A 20089-nucleotide genomic window follows, 5' to 3' on the forward strand; every position below is an offset into this window, starting at 1 on the left:
ACCGATTTTTCGCGCGATTTTTCCATTCCTGATGTTGTTATTTCCCACGCGGAGGAAGCGTTCTTGGCGAAGGACGAGTGATGGGGGGTTCGGGGAGAGATATTCGAGGAGAACAGGAGACGAAACGGGGATGTTTAGGAATCGGAGGAAACGCGTTTCTGTCCGGTCGAATGTGAGATTTGGACCTTGATGCGGGACGGTTCGCGGAGAAACGGAAACGGAGGAACGTGGCGTTAATAGCAGGATGTGTTCCGTGTAGTCGTGGACCGACTCGGCGAAGATTCCATCGAGGTATGACAAGCAGAGACATTTAATTACATACGTAGATCTTTTTGGATTGATTTATTATAATTTGTTCTTTTCTCCTTTTTCAACTTAGAGTACGTAGAATATTCTCGTTTGTACTGGTAGTCGCCTAATACCATTTCTTACAGCGAACCTATTACGGACAGCGAAGTTTGCACCGAGTTGAATTGCAAATCTAATCCTCCTTTGGAATTTTAGTAGCCTACTCGGTGACCGGGGGAGTTAGCATAAATCTGTCATAAATCTCCGATTAATCGAATCGGAGGATCGCTGGATTCTTTGATACCGATATTATTCGCCGGTTTCTTCGTGCGTCTGCAATTTCGAGGGAGAAAAAGCAAAGTTGCAGAAGTTTGCACGCTTCTCGCAGAAATTATACAGTTCGAGGGAACAGGTTTGCAACTCGGGAGAAAAAGGGACTGCAACATCGTGACTTCGAATATCGTCGCGTTTCAGAGGTACAGGTTTAATCGATCCCGAGATCATCGATCGTCCCGAGTAATTGCTACCTGGGACAACGAGAAACGGCTCGATCGTATCACTTTCGAGTCAATCGATCGTGATCGATGCGAGAGGAATTACCGGTGTAGCAAATTTCTCTGGACACCTCGCGACGCCATTTTTGATATTCTTCTGTCCTCGCGGAGCGTCGCTTCGAAAACGTGCCGCCATGTTGGTAACGATCGGTCACGATTGGTAACGATTGGTAACAGTTGTTAACGATTGGGAACGGTTTGGTAACGATTAGTAACGATTGGTAACAATTGGTAACGATTATTAACAATTGGTAACGATTGGTAACGATTGATAACGATTGATAACGATTGCTAACAATTGGTAACGATTGGTAACGATTGCTAACGATTGCTAACGATTGCTAACAATTGGTAACGATTGGTAACAATTGGTAACAATTTGGTAACGACTGGTAACGATTAGTAATGATTAGTAGCAATTGGTAACGATCGGTTGCTGACAAATGGTAACGATTATTAACAATTGGTAACTATTAGTAACTATTAATTACGATTGATAACGATTGTTGAGCATCGGCAAAGATTGGTAACGATTGCAAACGATTATTAATGAATGGTAACAACTGATAACGATTGGTAACGATTGTTAATCATCGGTACAGATTGGTAACGATTAGAAATGATTATTAATGATTGGTAACAATTGGTACCGATTGGTAACTATTGGTAACTATTGATTACGATTGGAAACTATTGGTAACTATTGATTACGATTGGTAATAATTGTTGACCGTCGGTAAAAATTGGTAACGATTGGAAACTATTTTTAACGATTGTTAACGATTGGTAACGTTTGATAACGATTGGTAACGATTGTTAACGATTGATAACGATTGGTGATTTCCTCTCGACGAACAACCGCGTGGTTTCTTCACGATTCCAGAATTTTCTGCTCCCGAATGCTCGTGGCGAGTCGGTTTTCTTCGAAGCGAGCGTTCGCACTTGGGCCATCGCGATGCACGATGACCTCGCGTTTCTCGCGAGCGTTCCGGTGATACGAGAACAACCAGTATTTGAGCTGCTTGTTTTTGTTTTTCCTATTAGTTTAGATAAGGTAATTAGCGTTTACGCGGCCGTCGAGATGCAACAGCGAGCGGAGCGGTTCCGATGGGTCGTGAGAACTCTAGGTGACGAGATTACGCGGAAGATGGAGAGATTTCGCGGTACACGGAAGGGAGGATCGCCAATTTTTCGCGTAGTACGTGGTTTTCGGTTGCCGTTTGGAAAGAGAAGGAAAATGGTACGATAAGCCGAATTTACAAAAATATCGGTAATGTTCGACGCATTATCTGACATCCGTACGATGTAATTGCAAATTACGAGTGACTGTTTGCGACAATTTCGTGTGGTTTATCGGGTTAATTGTGTCCTTTTTGCGACCTAATCGCCGCGTTTCCAATATGCGATGGACGCTTGTTAAACGGAATAGTTAATTTCAGGTGCTTGTATAGTTAATGGCAAAAGTCGACCATCATGCTTCGTTCGTGCCTTTCATTCTTTTGGATCCTTCGTGTCGATCTTTGGGTACTTATTTTCCGTAGCCTGATCGCTTAATTCGCTTGTAATTCGCTTAGTGCGAGTACGATACATGTATCGAGGATGAAGATGCTGTTTAGTAACAAAATGGAGGCTGAGTGATCCACATGGACACTGTCAATTGAGAATTTAGAGCTATACGCGAAAGACCATATACTCTTTCGTAACATACGTGAGATTCTTCTATTATTCATCTAATGACATGTCCAATGACACGTCTAAACTATTTAATTGTAATATCTATGTCACATTATCGTTACATCATATCATTACACTATGTCACGTTATGACACTATGTTTATTATCTAATCAATTTGGTCTCAAACTCGTTGTTAGATCATGATCCTCAGGAAAATGGTGCTTGATCAGGTTTCATCGATATTGAGCTTCTTCGCTCATCATTATCGCTTTAATTATAACACCGAGTTGTCTCATTCTCTATCCAATCCCAACTCGATACTTTCTATTAGATCATGAACGAAACTAGGAACCTCGCAAAGAAAGGTGCTAATCCCAGTCTCATCAAATGTAAAATCGTTACTTAGGTATCTCGTCGTCCATTTTGTTTTATGACAAACTCGACGTGCATGAGGTTGCTAGGCCCAATTGCAACAAGTTCTACGTTTCTTCGCTATCATACGCCATGAAACGTACAGTTGGTGCTTAGGTACCTGTCATCTATTTAATTTTATGCCAAACGCGACGCAGTCGAGGTTGCTAGGCCCAATTGTAGCAAGTTCTACGTTTCTTCGTTATCATACGCCATGAAACGTACAGTTGGTGCTTAGGTACCTGTCATCTATTTAATTTTATGCCAAACGCGACGCAGTCGAGGTTGCTAGGCCCAATTGCAACAAGTTCTACGTTTCTTCGCTATCATACGCCATGAAACGTACAGTTGGTGCTTAGGTACCTGTCATCTATTTAATTTTATGCCAAACGCGACGCAGTCGAGGTTGCTAGGCCCAATTGCAGCAAATCCTCCGTTTTTTCTCTACAATACGCGATGAAACGTGCAATCTCTGCTTAGATACTTGTCATCTATTCAATTTTACGTCAATCTTGACGCGAACGAAGTTACTAGGCCCAATTGCAGCAAATCCTAGGTTTCTTTTCTATCATACACGATGAAACGTACAGTCGCTGCTTAGATATCCTGTTATCTAGTTAATTTTACGTACAACTTGACGTGGACAACGTTGCTAGGCCCAATTGCCGCAAATCCTACGTTTCTTTCCTACAATACGCGATGAAACGTACAATCGCTGCTTAGGTACCTGTCATCTATTTAATTTTCGACCAAATCCCACTGAGACTAAACGAAATTAATAAAAATGCACCGAAACCTAAGTTCTAATTTCCGCAATGGCGACGACGCCCTCGTGGTCCACGAAACTTCTCAGCCCACTCTCGACCAGGCCAAGAACGAATAAAGATCCGCAAGGAGGGTTGCCAGCCCCAGTTTCACCGGAGCGAACGGTTCGATCGTTCGACATTCGTAACGCAATTGCGGTCGATGCAGTCGTGCAAGCCAGCAGGACTAACTTCTTTTTTCCTCCCCGTTTCTCGGCCGCATTGTATATTTAGTAGCCAGGCTGCTTTCCACGGCGTCCTCCAGCTCCTCGCGAGAGACCCTCGCGGACGGAGCCGCTTGAAAATCGATCGATCCGTGAAATATTCATCGTGTTCCGTGCAGAGGCCCGTCGGGCTGAACCTGGACTGAGCGTGAACCGAAGGAATCGGACCTCTCTCTGCGCTCCGCATCGATTAATCGATAGGGAGCCGAAGCAGCGCGCGCGATTTGAGTGTCGTCGCAGACGGAACGCGGAATATTAATCCGTCACTGGGGCCCCTTTCGTCCTCCACCGCGGCTGCCAGACGGATCAAAAGTTAATGCGTTTCAGTTCCGATCCTCTCCGATCCTTTCCGCGCGTTTAATTCTACTCCGGGCTTCTCGTTGTATCGCTTTTTCGTTTTCTTCGCCGGCTGGCTGCCGGGAAATCTGATTCCGCCAGGGATTAGAGGGACCTCGGAGCTTGTAAACTGGAAACGATCCGCTTCCACTGTTTTTTCCCACACTTTCGCGCCGCCCTCTTTTTCATTTTCCATCCCTCTCTCATTTTGCTTTCCTTTTCGTTTCGCCGTTCAGCGAGTCGCGTTTAGCGCGAGGATCCGTTCGGCGCAGGTTTTTCGACCGGGGTTTCCAAGTGTCGACGTTTGTTCGATGATTGACAGCGCGCGGGAACACGCGAGTTCGCGATGAGAGGAGTCTTTGCTCGAGTTTCGAGTTCCGCTGAAATTTGCGTTCGAGCTAGGTTTTTGCCGCATTTCCGTTCGACCATTCCGGCAGATTTTCTTGCGTCAGTGAGAAAGTCGGGGGAAGTTTGGGGGGCATGTTCTTCCGGGTGTCTGGATTTTGTCGCGAGTTTGAGGATGGGAGATTGATTCCGTGGAATTTGTTTGTCGATGAGCTTTTGACGATAGGTACTTTGGAAATAATATCTGTCCATTCTTTCGTTGTAAATTTCGTTTTGCAGTTTGTTCCTCCGTCAGTAATAATTACTGCAAATTTTTATTATTTTTTCTCAGATTTTGACTATCTCGCAATTTTTAGGAAAAAATTCTTTCCTAGCTACATCATGTTCTTTGTTAAAAATTTATATCGCATGATATTTCTGAATTTAGAACCTTTTGAATCATTCGTTGATAATTATTAAAAATTTTGTTATAAGCATATTTCATTGTACCAATCAATCCGTAAGTTCAAACTAATATTATAAAGGATGATTTTATTAATATTAATCATCGAAATATTCTTTTCTAAACTTTTCGCAATTTTTTTTCTGGGTGTCTATAAAATTTTTCTTCGTTAATAATAATTATTGAAAAGTTTGGTTTCTTCTCAGGTTCTGATTATCTGGTAGTTTTCAAGATAAAATTATTTGAACTCTATTTATCCTGTAATTTTCTTCCAAAATTTTTATCGAATATTACTTCTGAATTTAGAAAGTTTGGAATCCTTCGTTGATAATAATTCCTGAAAAATTCTGTTACAAGCATAATTCACTATACCAATGAATCCTCAGGTTCTAATTGATAATATGACGGATGATTTTATTAATAGTAATTATCGAAACCTTCTGTTGTAAACGTGTCGCAATTTTCTTCTGGACTTTTACCAGATTTTCCTTCGTTAATAATAATTATTGAAATATTCTGTTTCTCCTCAGGTTCTGATTATCTCACAGTTTTCGAGATAAAATTCTTCGAGTCCTACCTATCTTGTCATTTTTCTCAAAAATTTCTATCGAATGTATCTCTAAACTCAGAATTTTCTGAACGTTCTGTTCTCCAAAAAATTTTCGCAATCTTTTTTATCGACTTTTATCAAATTTTCCTTCGTTACTGATAATTACTGAAAAATTCTATTTTTCCTCAGATTCTGACTATCTCGTAATTTTTGAGAAAAATTTCTTCAAGCCCTAGCTGTTTCGTGATTTTTCTCCAAAATTTATATAAAATGTTATTCTTAAATTTAAAACCCTTCGAGTCGTCATTTTTCAGAAATACTATGACTATTTTTAATATTATTCTTAACACTATTAAACACTTAATGCTATTTTTAAAAATTCCAGAAAGCTTTATCCAGTTGGTTTCTTTCGTATTTCTCGCGAATAGCAGGAAGGAAACTAATTCTTTTTCGAAACCGCGTCATTTGTTTACGCAGTCGGTACTTAACGGAAAAGCGACTTTCGTTGGCCTTGTATCATTCGTTTGAATTACAGTTTCGTACAGTTTTCCCTTCGCGGAACGCGCGAATGTGCGCGTCGAACGACCGCAATTGATTCAACGTGTACGTTTGGTTAAAATTTATGAAATCCTTACGCGCGCGGATAATGTGCGGGGAATTACGTATTTATCGGGCTAATACCCTTCGAGGAATAAATTTCGCGTAATTTAGCAAACGTTGAATAAATACACGGTCACGAGGAAATTATGAACCATTAAAATGCGGCTTGTCGTCGGTAGCATTCCAACCTATTTGCAATTTCCCCAATGCTACAGCTGTTCGAGTACTTAATTCCTTTTCGCCAACAATCCTCGTATTTTTCGCGTTTCCGCCAGTTTTCCTCTGATTTATCGCCTCGCCGCGATGTTAGGCGATACCTGGTGCTTTAATTTATTTCGCTGAGGAAATATATCTCTGCTGTTGCGAAAATACCGTCGAATTTGGAAAAACGAAGAATTTTTACCGAAATTTTTGAGTAAAAGACCTTCGAAAATCGAAAATTCGATATTCAGGAAAGAAATTTGAGTAATTTAATATTTCTAAGGTATAAAAGGATGGAGGGAAATATCGAATAATTTTCTGAGATTTTCTGACAATTTTAAAATTTCGAGTTATAAAAGTGGCAACTACAGAAGTTCAACATAACCTCAAATACATTTCAACTCCTGGAGGTCTGAGATAAATTTGAGTAATTTAATATTTCTGAAGAAAAGAATGGTGAAAAGACATATTAAATGATTTCTGAGATTTTCTAACATGTAATTTTTAAATTTCCCGTTGTAAAGATGGCAACTACAGAAGTTCAACATAACCTCAAATACACTTCGACTCGTGGAGGTCTGAGGGAAATATGAGTAATTTAATATTTTTAAGATTTAAACGAATGAAGAGAAATATTAAACGATTTCTGAGATTTTCTGACACATAATTTTTAAATTTCGAGTTATAAAGATAGTAACTATGCAAGTTCAACATAACCTCAAATACACTTCGACTCGTGGAGGTCTGATTATTTCAAATTCCAGTTATAGGGATAGAAAAATATCAATTAAAGTAATTTTTATTTCAATTTCCATCGATTTTTACTATAAAACGAAGAAAAATTTTCAAAATATAGGTCTTTTCTAATTAAAATGATTAATTAAAAATTAAAGAATTAGAAATATCAAGATTCTACTATGCAATAAAGTTCCAAGCACGAAATTCGTTCCATTTACCACTACCATCGCGATTACAAATCGGACCTAGAAATTAGAATTTAAATTTATTCCAAAATCGAATATTCGACTTTCTATTTTCGCGTTAAGCAGGCAGGTGCGTGATGGATTATCCGTGACGGGGAAAGGAAAAAGCGAGTTGTCAAACAAGGTGAAAATGATTTGCATGGTGATTCATTTCTGTCATTCATAAACATTTCTCCCCTTTTTATTCTCGCGGACAATTAAATCTCCCGCGTCAGTATTCGCGAAAAAGTATGTGGAAAAATAAATAGTCCTATTGGATACGTGTAATCTTGGTTAATATAGGGAATCGATGCTCGTCCGGTCTGTTTTAACACGTCCTCCGCGAGTCGAACGTGCCTTGTCGATCGTTGAATAAAAAATACTATGACATCCGATAATTTGCAACACAAAATTGGCAAGATGATCGGTTGCACGACATATCGGAACTTCGACGAGGATTTGGTAGCGTATCGAGACCATTTGAAAACAGAAATAATTTTAATTCGACCGTATTGCCAATAATAACTCGCGATATTAATAAAATAAAATCATCGATGATTACGACACACACGGTATAATAACCCCTTGCACTATTTTTACGAGTCTGACTCGTGATGAAAATTTTGGGTCACGCTTGAATATCACGAGTCTGACTCGTGATAGACATTTCGGACCAAGCATTAATATCACGAGTCCGACTCGTGATCGACATTTCGGGCCAAACATGAATATCACGAGTCTGACTCGTTATCAATATTTCAGGCCAAACATGAACATATCGAGTCCGACTCGTGATCTTAATCTCGGGCCAAGTATGAATATCTCGAATGGACTCGCGGCTATCTCGCACTCGCAATCAGTCGTAAGATATAGTGTTTCAAATTGCGACACTAGGGCTCCGCTGTTCGGCTCCTTCCTCGACTATTCAAGCATACGGGTTTGGCACGGCTTTTTTCAAATTTCTGCGTAGCGCAAGGGGTGAAATTTTTGTATGAGGTATAATTGACCTTATGCAGGATATGCGACCTAAAGATTAGTTAGTATCGATGCGTAATCATCGATGAGAGCGTCACACATGAGATAATGGCGATATTTATCGTTCATAGTTTAATATTTATTGATATTAATTTATTCTATTACTGTTCTACGGAAAAAGAAACGGAGGAAATACTAACTTGGTGGAGGACATTCGCGACTGGTGGAAAACCATCCTCGAGCGTGGTTCGACGGCGCAATTACAAAATGGTGGCCGTACTCCGCGTCGCGTTAAGTTTCCGCGCGATGGCGTCCAGCGTCCCCGCTCTCACCTCGCATTTTCCGCGAGTCCTGATCGGCCGGATAAGCCGGATCGACGTTTAAACCGCGCGTGATTCCGCGTTTAATCGAGCTTTAATTTTCGGTGCCGCGCCGCCACCCACCCCGGCGCGAGCCAATCGAATTCGATCGAGTCGACGTGGAACGGTGGATCAATTTATAACGAGCATCGATTAACCGTCAAAGACAATCCCCGGAAACCGTGGCCGGACAGGAAACGCGCCGACGGCCGAAGGACGCGTCGATACCTCGAGATATGTCCGCGAGTTGTCCCGAGTACTCCGGCCCTCCGCGACCAGCTGCAGTTCTTCACTTTCGTTCTCGTTTTTCCCACCATTTTTTAATATTCCTTCGTGCTTTCGCAGAAATTCGTTGCAATTTAATTCTTTGGAAATTTAAACTCTCGTTATTTGGAAAAATTAGTTTATTTCCAGAATTATCGAGGAGAGAGTTGAGTAAGTGGTTGAGGGTGGATCGGGGTTGGATTAGGACTTTTCAAAATGGAGCTCGCGATCAAAGGTCCTGAGCTGCAGTTCTTCACTTTCGTTCTCGTTTTCCCGCCATTTTTTAACATTTCTTCGTGCTTTGGCAGAAATTCGTTGCAATTTAATTCTTTGGAAATTTAGGTTTTAGTTATTTCAAAAGATTGGTTTATTTCCAACATTATCGAGGGGAGAGTAGGGTAAATGGTTGAGGGTGAATCAGGGGTGAATTAGGATTTTTGAAAATGGAGTTGGAGATTAGAGGTCCTCCGAGACCAGATGCAGTTCTTTACTTTCTTTCTCGTTTTCCCCACCATTTTGTAATATTCCTTTGTGCTGTGCGTGGTTCGTTTGATTTGACAGAAATTAATTGGAATTTAATGACTTTCGTTATTTGGAAAGATTGGTTTATTTCCAAAATTGTCAAGGGATGAGTAGGGTAAGTGGTGGAGGGTGGATCGGGGGTGGATTAGGATTTTTGAAAATGGAGTTCACGATCAAAGATCCTCCGCGACCAGATACAATTCTTCACTTCTTTGTTCTCGTTTTTCCCACAAGTTTTTAGCATTTCTTCGTGCTTTGGCAGAAATTTGTTGGAATTTAATTCTTTGGAAATTTGGACTCTCGTTATTTGGAAAAATTGGTTTATTTCTAGAATTATTGAGAGGAGGGAGTAAGCGATTGGATTGAGGGTGGATCGGGGATGGATTCGGACTTCTGAAAATACAGTTCGAAATCAAAGATGTATGACATTTAACGTGGAAGGCGGGTTCTTGAAATTTGGAATTCTAAGAAGTTTGTGTACGGAATTTGTTTGGTGAGAGAAATATTTTAAATCTCGTTTGTCGAGGTACTCTTGTTCTTGCCTTTTCCACTATTTTCAAAGGTTCTTCGTGTTTTGTGTGACTTGTTTGTTTTGGTCGAAATTTATTGAAATTCGGTTGGGTTTCGTTATTTGAGGTTGCTAGCTTGATTTGAGTAAATTGAGGGTAGATTTAGACTTTCGAAAATGGATTTCGAAAGTTTGAAACTTTCGAAAATTCTCAATCAAGGATGTATTTAATTTGGAATTATTGTTATGATCTTGGTAGAAACGTGGAAGACAAATTCTTGAAATTTAAAGTTTTAGGAATTCTATATGCTGATTTTCTCTTGTGAGGGAAATATTTGCTCTTAGAAACTTAAGTATCTTGATTTCCAATGACTATAGTTGCACAGATCGTAAAGAAAAATATGAAATCCAGATTCTTATTAAAAAATGTTAATATTCGAACTCTTTCTAGATTTTATCAAAAAATGTTCTTAATAACTATGAAAAATAGGATACCAATTTTCAAATTCACCTAATCTGAAACTTTCTTAAACGTGGCTTCGAAATTTGAAGAATTCCTAATTGAGAGATCCATTAAAAATGGTCACTAATAGCCGAATTTAAAGAAGTTTGAACCGTTCAAAAGTAAAAATTTTCAAATTCCACTGATCCAAAAATTTCTCTTAAACACCGTGACTCTAAAATTGGAACTATTCCTAATCGAGATATCCGTCAAAAATCGTCATTAATAACCAAATTTTAAGAATCTGGATCCACCTAAAAGTAAAAATTTTCAAATCCAAATCCTAATCCTAATCCAAAGCTTTTTTAAACATGGCTTCAAAATTTGAAGAATTCCTAATCGAGATATCTGTCAAAAATTGTCATTAGTAAAAAAAAATTTTAAGAATCTGGTTCCATCTAACAGTAAAACTTTTCAAATTTTCTTAATTCAAAATTTTCTTAAACACTGTGGTCCCAAAAGTTGCATAATTCCTATTTACAAGATCTGTCAAAAATGATAATTAACCAAATATAAAAAATCTGGAACCACCCAGAAGCAAAAATTTTCAAAATCAAATCCGAAACTTTCTTAAACGCCGATGACTCCAAAATTCGAAGAATTCCTATTCACGAGACCTGTCAAAAATGATAATTAACAGTCAAATTTCAAGAATCTGAGGAAACCCCTTGGAACAAAAATTTCCAAATTCCCAAATCTTTCGAAACTTTGAGAATCGCCTATTAAAAATACCTATCCACCTTTTAAAAAATTATTCTATGCGATTACCGAAAGCTGTAAAACGATAATTGCACGCGTTTGACAGAGCAGGACCCGTCTTGGACGAATCGCGGAGCGGGTGGATCGAAATGGAAACCGATCCGACCTGAATCTTATCCGCGGAACTAAACACGATCCATTAAAAGATACGGAACTCGGTCTGATCCGCGTTTCATCCGCGACACGAGGAATTGCACGCGAGCGTGGAACGGAATCGTCCGATCTTGCGAAACATTCGAAACATGGAGGCGCGCTGGAGAGAGAGGAAGATCGACGCCGGCGATGCGAGGCGGACGATCCGTAGGAGCGGAATCCTTATCCGGTCAGCGGGCGATTGCCGCGGAAAAATCGCAATTAACGAGAAGAGCCGGCCGTTACGAGCGTAACCTTGCAATCGTAAAGGTCTAAAAATATAATGAACGCACGGAAAACTGCATAATGCATCGACCCAACTGCGCTGCGTTATCGCGCTCGCGGGCGAGCGAGCGAGCGAGCATGCATGCATGCATGCATGCATGTATACGGCGTGCACGTCACGACAGATAAATCGTAAATTGGACAGTGACGCTCAATTTTGCATACGAGCCGCGCTGACTTTTTCATCACGGTCTAACTCGTCACGAGGGGTTGCACACGCGGATTTTCAGACCGTTTGCCGGACGATCGGCTAATTTTCAGCCTAAGTCCCGCGAGCCCGTTGCTGCATCTATCGTCTATGATATCGCGAACATCGAATCGATGGATAAAATTGTATTATAAAATTTTATTTGACTGGGTTTTAGAATTTTTCGAGTGTCCCGCGCTGAGAAAGTGGAAAGCTTGGGTTTTCATTTAGAGTCCAGGCGTTTGAATGAAGGAACAGTGTTGGAGTATTTAATTTTGGAGAAATATAAATTTCGTTCGGGGAGTTAGATTTTTGAGCAAAGAAATGGTGTTAGAGGAATTAAATTTTGGAGAAATAGAAATTTCATTTGAGGAGTTAGATTTTTAGGGAAGAACTGGTGTTAGGGTATTTAATTTTGGAAAAGTAATAATTTCGTTTGAGGATATTTATATTTTTGAGCGAAGAAGTGGTATTGGGGAATTAAGTTTTGCGGAAATAATAATTTCGTTCGAAAATATTTGTAGTTTTGAGCTAATCTGTGGCATTAGGGTATTAAATTTTAGAGGAATAATTTTGATTGATTAAATTTATATTTTTGAACGAAGAAATGGTATTAGAGAATTAAATTTTGGAGAAATAATAATTTCGTTTGAGGAAATTTCTATTTTTGAGCGAAGAAGTGGTGTTAGAATGTTTAATTTAGGAAAAATAATAATTTCGTTCGAGCATTTTGATTTTCCCACAAAGAAATGGCATTAGGGAATTTAATTTTGAAGGAATAAAAATTTCGTTCGAGGAAATGGTTTTGGAGTATTTAATTTTGAAGAAATACTAATTTCGTTTGAGTATCTAAATTTGAGCAATGAAATGGTATTAGAGCACCTCATTTTGTGAAGATTAAAGTTTTGTTTCAGGTGTTTTGTTTTAGATTTGACCGGAGAAGTGGTATTAGAGTATTTAATTTTGAAAGAATAAAAATTTCGTTTCAGGGTTTAAATTTGAGCCAAGTATTGGCATTGGAGTAAAAATTTCGTTTGAGGGTTTAAATTTAAGCGAAAAAATAATATTAGTGTAAAAATTTAATTTGAGGAATTAAATTTGAGCAAAGAAATGGTATTAGAGCAAAAATTTCGTTTGAGAATTTCAATTTGAACGTAGAAAGTGTACCAAAATAAAAATTTGGTATGAGGATTTACATTTTTCGTTCGAAAAATGATATTAGAAAATTTAATTTCGAAGAAATAATTATTTCGATCGACAGGTTAAACGTTTAAATAAAACAGTGATATTAAAGTATTTAATTTTGGAAAAATTAGAATTTCTGTCAACAATATTGGTATCGAAAGTAAAGCAAATCATATCAAAATATTTAATTTTGAAAAAATTGAAATTTTACTTGAATGAATTTAAATTCGAATATAATCGTATTATTATATGAGTTTAAGTGTCTAAATGAAGAAGTGATATTAAAGAATTTTATTTAGGAATATTCGAATTTCGACTGACAAGTTTAAGTGGTATTGGAGTATCGGTACTTGCTTAGGATTTATGGCACTTTTATCTCTTCTCTGCTAGGTGACTCAGAGTGTCTTTATTTGCAGCAATTTGCAGCAATTTGCGACAATTTGCAACAATTTCTACTTTCCCTTGCTTTACAGAATTATTTGTGACAATTAAATTCCTCGTTTAGTGTTCTACCAATAATAACTATTGCATAAATTCGCATATCAGCAGATTGCTTCGTACTTGACATTAAACCTCCTAACAATCTACCAAAATGTTCATATTCTATTCACAATTTACATATATTCAATTTTCCAAAATCTTATACCATTTTTCCCCAAATTATGTCGTCTCTTCGTCGGAAAAATTATTTCTCCATCCACCACGACTGATTATTCCCAAACACAATGGCAAATACAAATCTGCGGATCCTCGTAATATTTTTAATTCACCTCACTCTATCGATACATGTATCGTATTTGCACTTTCGATTTTTGACAATCAATCTTCCCAGATATTTGACAGTGATCTTCATTTTCAAGAATCCAACGTGCTAACATAATCTTCTATATCTATTACATCTTCCCAAAAATTTATTGTCCAGTAAGATTCTCTATTTCTTTTTTTTCGCGAAGATACGAAAATTCCAAAAATTCCAAAAATTCGTAAAAATCATTTATTTCAAAATTATTTATTGCTGCGAAAATTCGCACAGACCCAAATTGGCCCTATTGGCCCAAAAGAAAAATGGCGACGAACGTGTCGCGGGTGGAATAGAATCGCGAGGATAATAAGAACTGCGAAAAATAATAATTCGAAGTCGGATAGGCGTGATGTAAGTTGAGAATTCGGATAAAATTGCCGGTAGGTTTGCACATCTGTTGGGGCAACTTTTGCGTGGAACAATGGTCGGAATGGCGCACGCAAAGTAGGAAGGGTAATTGTCCTGTGCACGCGGAGCGCAAGGAAAGGGAGGAAATTCCGTGGGCAGGGGAAACGGATCGCCTGTGATCGGACGTACTTCGCGATACCACGGGCATTACATCTTCCCATAAATTTAGATAGCTGTTTGAAAAATTAAAGGGCGAAGGTTACACGACTACGAGCCCGCTGGATCTGCCATGTAACATTCATGAGGGTGTACTTTCGTTTCTCTTTGTAAAAGAAGCACGAAAGTCTTCCCCTTTACCGCGATATGAAAATTTCATTGCTCCCTATATCCCTTTGCTTTCCACGTATATATCTACAATTAGCCTTTGATTCGCGGGGAAAGCTGACAAATTGTTTGCAAAAATGAGAGAACAGGTTGACACGTGTATGTGATACAGCGTATTTAACCTTTTGACGTATTGACGAAATTATTAATTTAATTGGTTCCTTATTTGGTAGTGGCTGTAAAATAGTAATCGTGGACCATTCATTTGAAACAAAAATTTTTGTTATGTGATAAATGCAAGTCTATTTATAACCAATTTAATATCACATCGACGAAAATAGGGAATATTATAAAAATAATGTGAATAGGGGAATAATTTGTTTAATTTGAAGCAAAAATTTTTATCAAATAATATATTTAATTTTCGGTTCATAATAAATAATTTCCATTTCACACATAGTCTATTTATAGCCAATTTAATATCACATTAACAAAGATATGGAATAATATAAAAATAATGTGAATCGTTTGATTTGAAGCAAAAATTTTTATTAAATAATATATTTAATTTTCGGTCCGTAATAAATAATTTCCATTTGACACGTAGTCTATTTATAGCCAATTTAATATCACATTAACAAAGATATGGAATAATATAAAAATAATGTGAATCGGTTGATTTGATACAAAAATTTTTATTAAATAGTATATCCACCCTTTCGGTTCAGGATAAATAATTCTCTTTAGAAACATAGTCTAATTATGAACAATTTAATATCACATAAACGAAGATATGGAATAATATAATAATAATGTAAATCACTTAATTTGAAACAAAAATTTTTATTAGATAATATATTAACCATTTTGGTCCATAATAAATAATTCTCTTTAAAATGCATAGCTTACTTATGGCCAATTTAATATCCTATCAACGAAGATATGGTAGGAATAATATAAATCTAATGTGAATTGTTTAATTTGAAACAAAAATTTTTATTTAATAATATATTTAATTTTCGATCCATGATAAATAATTTCCATTAGAAACATATTCCAATTATATCCAATTTAATATCACGTCAACGAAGATATGATATGAATAATATAAAACTAATGTGAATTGTTTAATTTGAAACAAAAATTTTTATTAAATAATATATTTAATTTTCGGTCCATAATAAATAATTCCCATTAGAAACATAGTTTACTTGTGGCCAATTTAATATCATATCAATGAAGATGGGGAACAATATTATAAAAATAATATGAATAACGTTATAATTTGATAGAGTATAAAATCGTTTAATTTGAAGCAAAAATTTTAATTAAATAATACATTTAATTTTCGGTCCATAACAAGTAATTCTTGGTAGAAGCATAGCCTACTTATAACCAATTTAATATCACATCAACGAAGATGTGGAATAATATAAAAATAATGTAAATCGTTTAATTTGCAACAAAAAATTTTATTAAATATTATATTGACCACTTTGATTCATAATAAATAATTCCCATTAGAAACATAGTCTACTTATGGCCAATTTAATATCACATCAACCAAGATATTGAATAATTTTATAAAATAACACCTGTAACGTAGTAATTTTTCGAAGCTCGAGTTCTCCATATAATTATCAGACACGTCAATCATGTCTGAAATGCTAATCGAAGTATGTCTCATTCATTCTACGTCAAGGGGTTAATTCGCAACGATAGGAAAGCAAATTTTATTTTTCACCGTGGAACCTTCGTCATTTTCTTCAGTAGAATTACGCGTGTTCTTGTTTCCCTATTAATTACCGATTAATTATACAAACGTAATTTCAGCAACTGCAAACAGGTAAACACGCTGACGAGCATGGAGGTAGTTTTGCGAATTGATTCGATAATTTCTACGCCATAAATTGGAAACGGTAATTAGGTTGGATATCCATTGTTATTATTTATCGAATTGCCCGGCGAATAATCCAGATATAGCTAGCGCGCAGTATATCCGATGAAATTAAGAAATATTTTTCGCCTATCATCGCGAGAATTTCTGCGTTATCGCCATTTGCAAAACAGTCACGTGGCCACCCTGTGAATCGAACACACCGCGTGTGTGCTGGTATCTAAACAAAAACTATTTAACCCCGACCATTGTCGCCGACACACTCGTCAAAATCCTCCACACGACAAAACAGGGCCCACCACGTCGAGTACATCGAGTACCCCCGGCCTCTCGACAATTACCCTCAAGTTCGCGTCGCGCGAGCAGTCGTTCGATATCTCGTTAATTGCGATTCTCCAAAAGGAAAACGAAAAATCAGACCTTCGTCGTTGCATACACTTGCTGATAGAAGTTCGCAAACCCAGTAAACAATTCGCGAATTGAATTTTTCTATATTCCTTGTACCCCGGGGTACGTATATCAATATTAAGAATCCGTATACAAAATGTTAGAAAAAATGTTTATTATTATTACGAATATATCTGTAGTTGATATTTCGATTACTATAAAATTAGCCGAAAATTTATCTCGCTATCGTGCGAATTATCGTGAAAATTTTTGACAACCTGGTGACGCGACTTCGAATTCTTATAATTTTATTAAAATTCGAAAAGTAGATACTATATCGTATTATTTACGCTATAATGAAGAGACACGTCATCGATTGAAGTTCAAATCGGCAATTTCAGAAGACAGAGAAGGCAGGAAAATTCGCATCGTACGATTTAGCGCGAAAATTCAGGACGACCCGGTGTCGCGACATCGAATTATCATAATCGTACCAAAAATTCAAAAAATAGATACTATATCGCATTATCTAAACTGTAGCAGAGACACGTGTCATTAATTGAAGTTCAAATCGGCAATTTCAGAGAACAGAGAAGACCGGAAAATTCGCATCGTGCGATTTATCGTGAAAATTCAGGACGACCCGGTGTCGCGACATCGAATTATCGTAATCGTACCAAAAATTCAAAAAATAGATAGTATATCATATTATTAACACTATAGCATAGACAGGAGTCACCAATTACAGTTCAAATCTGAAATCTTAAGCTCGTAGGCACACCGGAAAATTCGCACGATGCTATTTATCGCGAAAATTCGGAACGACCCGGTGACGTGACGTCGAATTCTTATAATCGTATTAAAAATTCAAAAAATAGATAATATATCGCATTACTTACATCATAGCAAGGACACGAGTCACCAATTGGAACTCAAATCTGCAATCTCAGACGACAAAGCACACCGGAAAATTCGCTTCGTGCAATTTACCGCGAAACTTCAGGACGACCCGGTGACGTGACGTTGTATTATTATAAATCGTACTAAAATTTAAAAAATAGATACTATATCACCTTTTTTACACCATAGCAAAGACACGCGACACTGATTGGAACTAAAGTCTCCAATCTCAGACGACAAAGCACACCGGAAAATTCGCTTCGTGCAATTTACCGCGAAACTTCAGGACAACCCGGTGACGTGACGTTGTATTACTATGAATCGTACTAAAATTCAAAAAATAGATACTATATCGCTTTATTTACATCATAGCAAAGACACGCGCCACCGATTGAAATATAAATCTACCATCTCAAGCTCAAAGCACACGGTAAAATTCGCGAAGGACAATTGCACCCTCGAACTTTTGTCAGCGAGTGTACCCGAGCCTCGCAAGACACAGACGAAAAGCCACAGACGACCCGAGATTTTCCCCTGGACGAGTGGCATTCCCCATTCGTTTATCTCGGCGCGTTTGATTTTCACGCGTTAGTGACTCTCGAGGACGTATCGTCTCCTCGACTCGATTACCAATTAACCGGAGCGATGGTGAGCCGCGATCACGGTTAAGCATGGCGGCCGTTGGAGGAAGCCAGATGAAAGAGGGGCTAATCCGTTTCCGTATCGAAGAGCCGTTAATTGTATCGCGGTCGGAGTCGATCTTTTAACCGCGATCTTCCCTCATTGGTCGGCTGTCCTGAAAGATTTCGAGCGCCGCCCGTCGACGATGTAGACGTGCTATTTACACGCACGCACATGGCCGTTGTTTCCCTTGATGGGTGCACGGACACGTTCGAGGTCGCAATTACGCCGCGAAACGCGGAACAGCGATCGCCCAGTAAAGTGCAATCGAGAAGAGAATTAATGAACGCCGCGCACCGCTGACGTAGAGTACAATCAATTAGTAAAGTTCCAATTAACGTAGGTTTTAGGTCATCCCGATGGCTGCCGCGCGTGCACCGAATCGACTGATCGCGACCTCTGCCTCGGCCCTCTGGCGGCCATTAAGATCCCCGAGTCCGCTGGACTCGGTCCGCTCTAGGTTCTCCGTGCTCCGTGCTCTTCGTTCCGTACTCCCGCTGTTCCCACATTTCTCCGTGTGAAAATCTGCTCGATTTCACTTTCCAGCTCGGATTTTTCACGGTAAATCGATTTTCCGCCGTAGGAACCGTGGAAACGTGCAGGTCTTCGGGGTATTTATCGCTCGCGACTCCGCTGTATTTATTTTGAGGTTAGGACAAGTATGTCGGGTATTTAACGTTAAGCTCTCGTTCCACCAAGATGGCGGTCGGTGGAACTCGCGGTAGAGATAGCGACTAACGATTCGATCGAAGGTTCGAGCACGGGATTAGACAATTCGAATCGAACGGGACTAGAGTGCAAAACCGAGCGTCTTTCTCTTCGCTTCTCTTCGTCGTTAATTTATTGCTTCTGTATTCGAAAGTGGGAAATTAAAACGAATTACTATAGTACAAAAACGATGTAGATTTATGCGTAGGGGGTAAATCTCGTTTTCTTCAGCCGAGTTTCCAATTCGTTTAGCGTACTTAGGAGTTAAATTGTTCAAACGTTATCGAACGTAAGCGGGCTCCGCGATAATGCGGGCAGGATTTGCATTGTCGGCAGGACGTGGAGGAAGCTCTGCGTAATTTACGTTTCAAAAACGAAGTGCAATAATCCGATATAAGTTATCCGAGCGATTCTTCGGGGGTCGTGTATACTTTCTCCCGTTTTCCGGGTCGTGTCCCTGGTAATCGGGACTCGAGATTTTCCGTTTTCTTTGTCGTCGCGGGACTTTATTCCCCGTCTCGTCAGCTTGCACGCGTTTCCAGGCGTTCTCCACGCGGTGTTCACGTTTGGCGAACGCGCCACCCTTTTCCAACCCCTTCGCGTTTCGAGCCTCGCGGACAGGAGAGGGCGAACAGAGGCGGTTTGGAACGAATTCTAACCGCGGGAACCATTCGATCTCATCCTCGTGATCGTCGTGAAAACTGCACGTGCCTCGAATTCTGTCGTACGCCGGTCCCTTTACGTGTACATATACGGTGGTGCACACCGATTATAGGCGATATAAGTATTCCTGGTAGATACTTAGATCCTCCTGTTAATATTTAGTTCGTAATCGTTCGCCAAAAGTACTGAGAGGTGGAAAACGAAAGAAGAAAAATGAAAAAGACGAAAGGAAACGAAGCTTGACGGATAGATAGTCGCAAGATGGCGTTGCATCTCGGGGAAACGTCCCTCGAGTTTGGTTTATTTTTAT

General features: G+C 38.7%; 1 protein-coding gene across 1 annotated transcript in view; it reads left to right on the top strand.

The window, feature by feature from the left end:
- The window catches only part of LOC108554871 (protein bric-a-brac 1), a 169358-nt gene that overhangs the window by 88525 nt on the left and 60744 nt on the right, over positions 1 to 20089 (top strand). The gene's annotated exons all lie outside the window — the stretch shown is intronic.

The sequence above is a fragment of the Eufriesea mexicana genome, unplaced genomic scaffold, assembly GCF_001483705.2.
Source record: "Eufriesea mexicana isolate 0111107269 unplaced genomic scaffold, ASM148370v2 scaffold89, whole genome shotgun sequence".
NCBI lineage: Eukaryota > Metazoa > Arthropoda > Insecta > Hymenoptera > Apidae > Eufriesea > Eufriesea mexicana.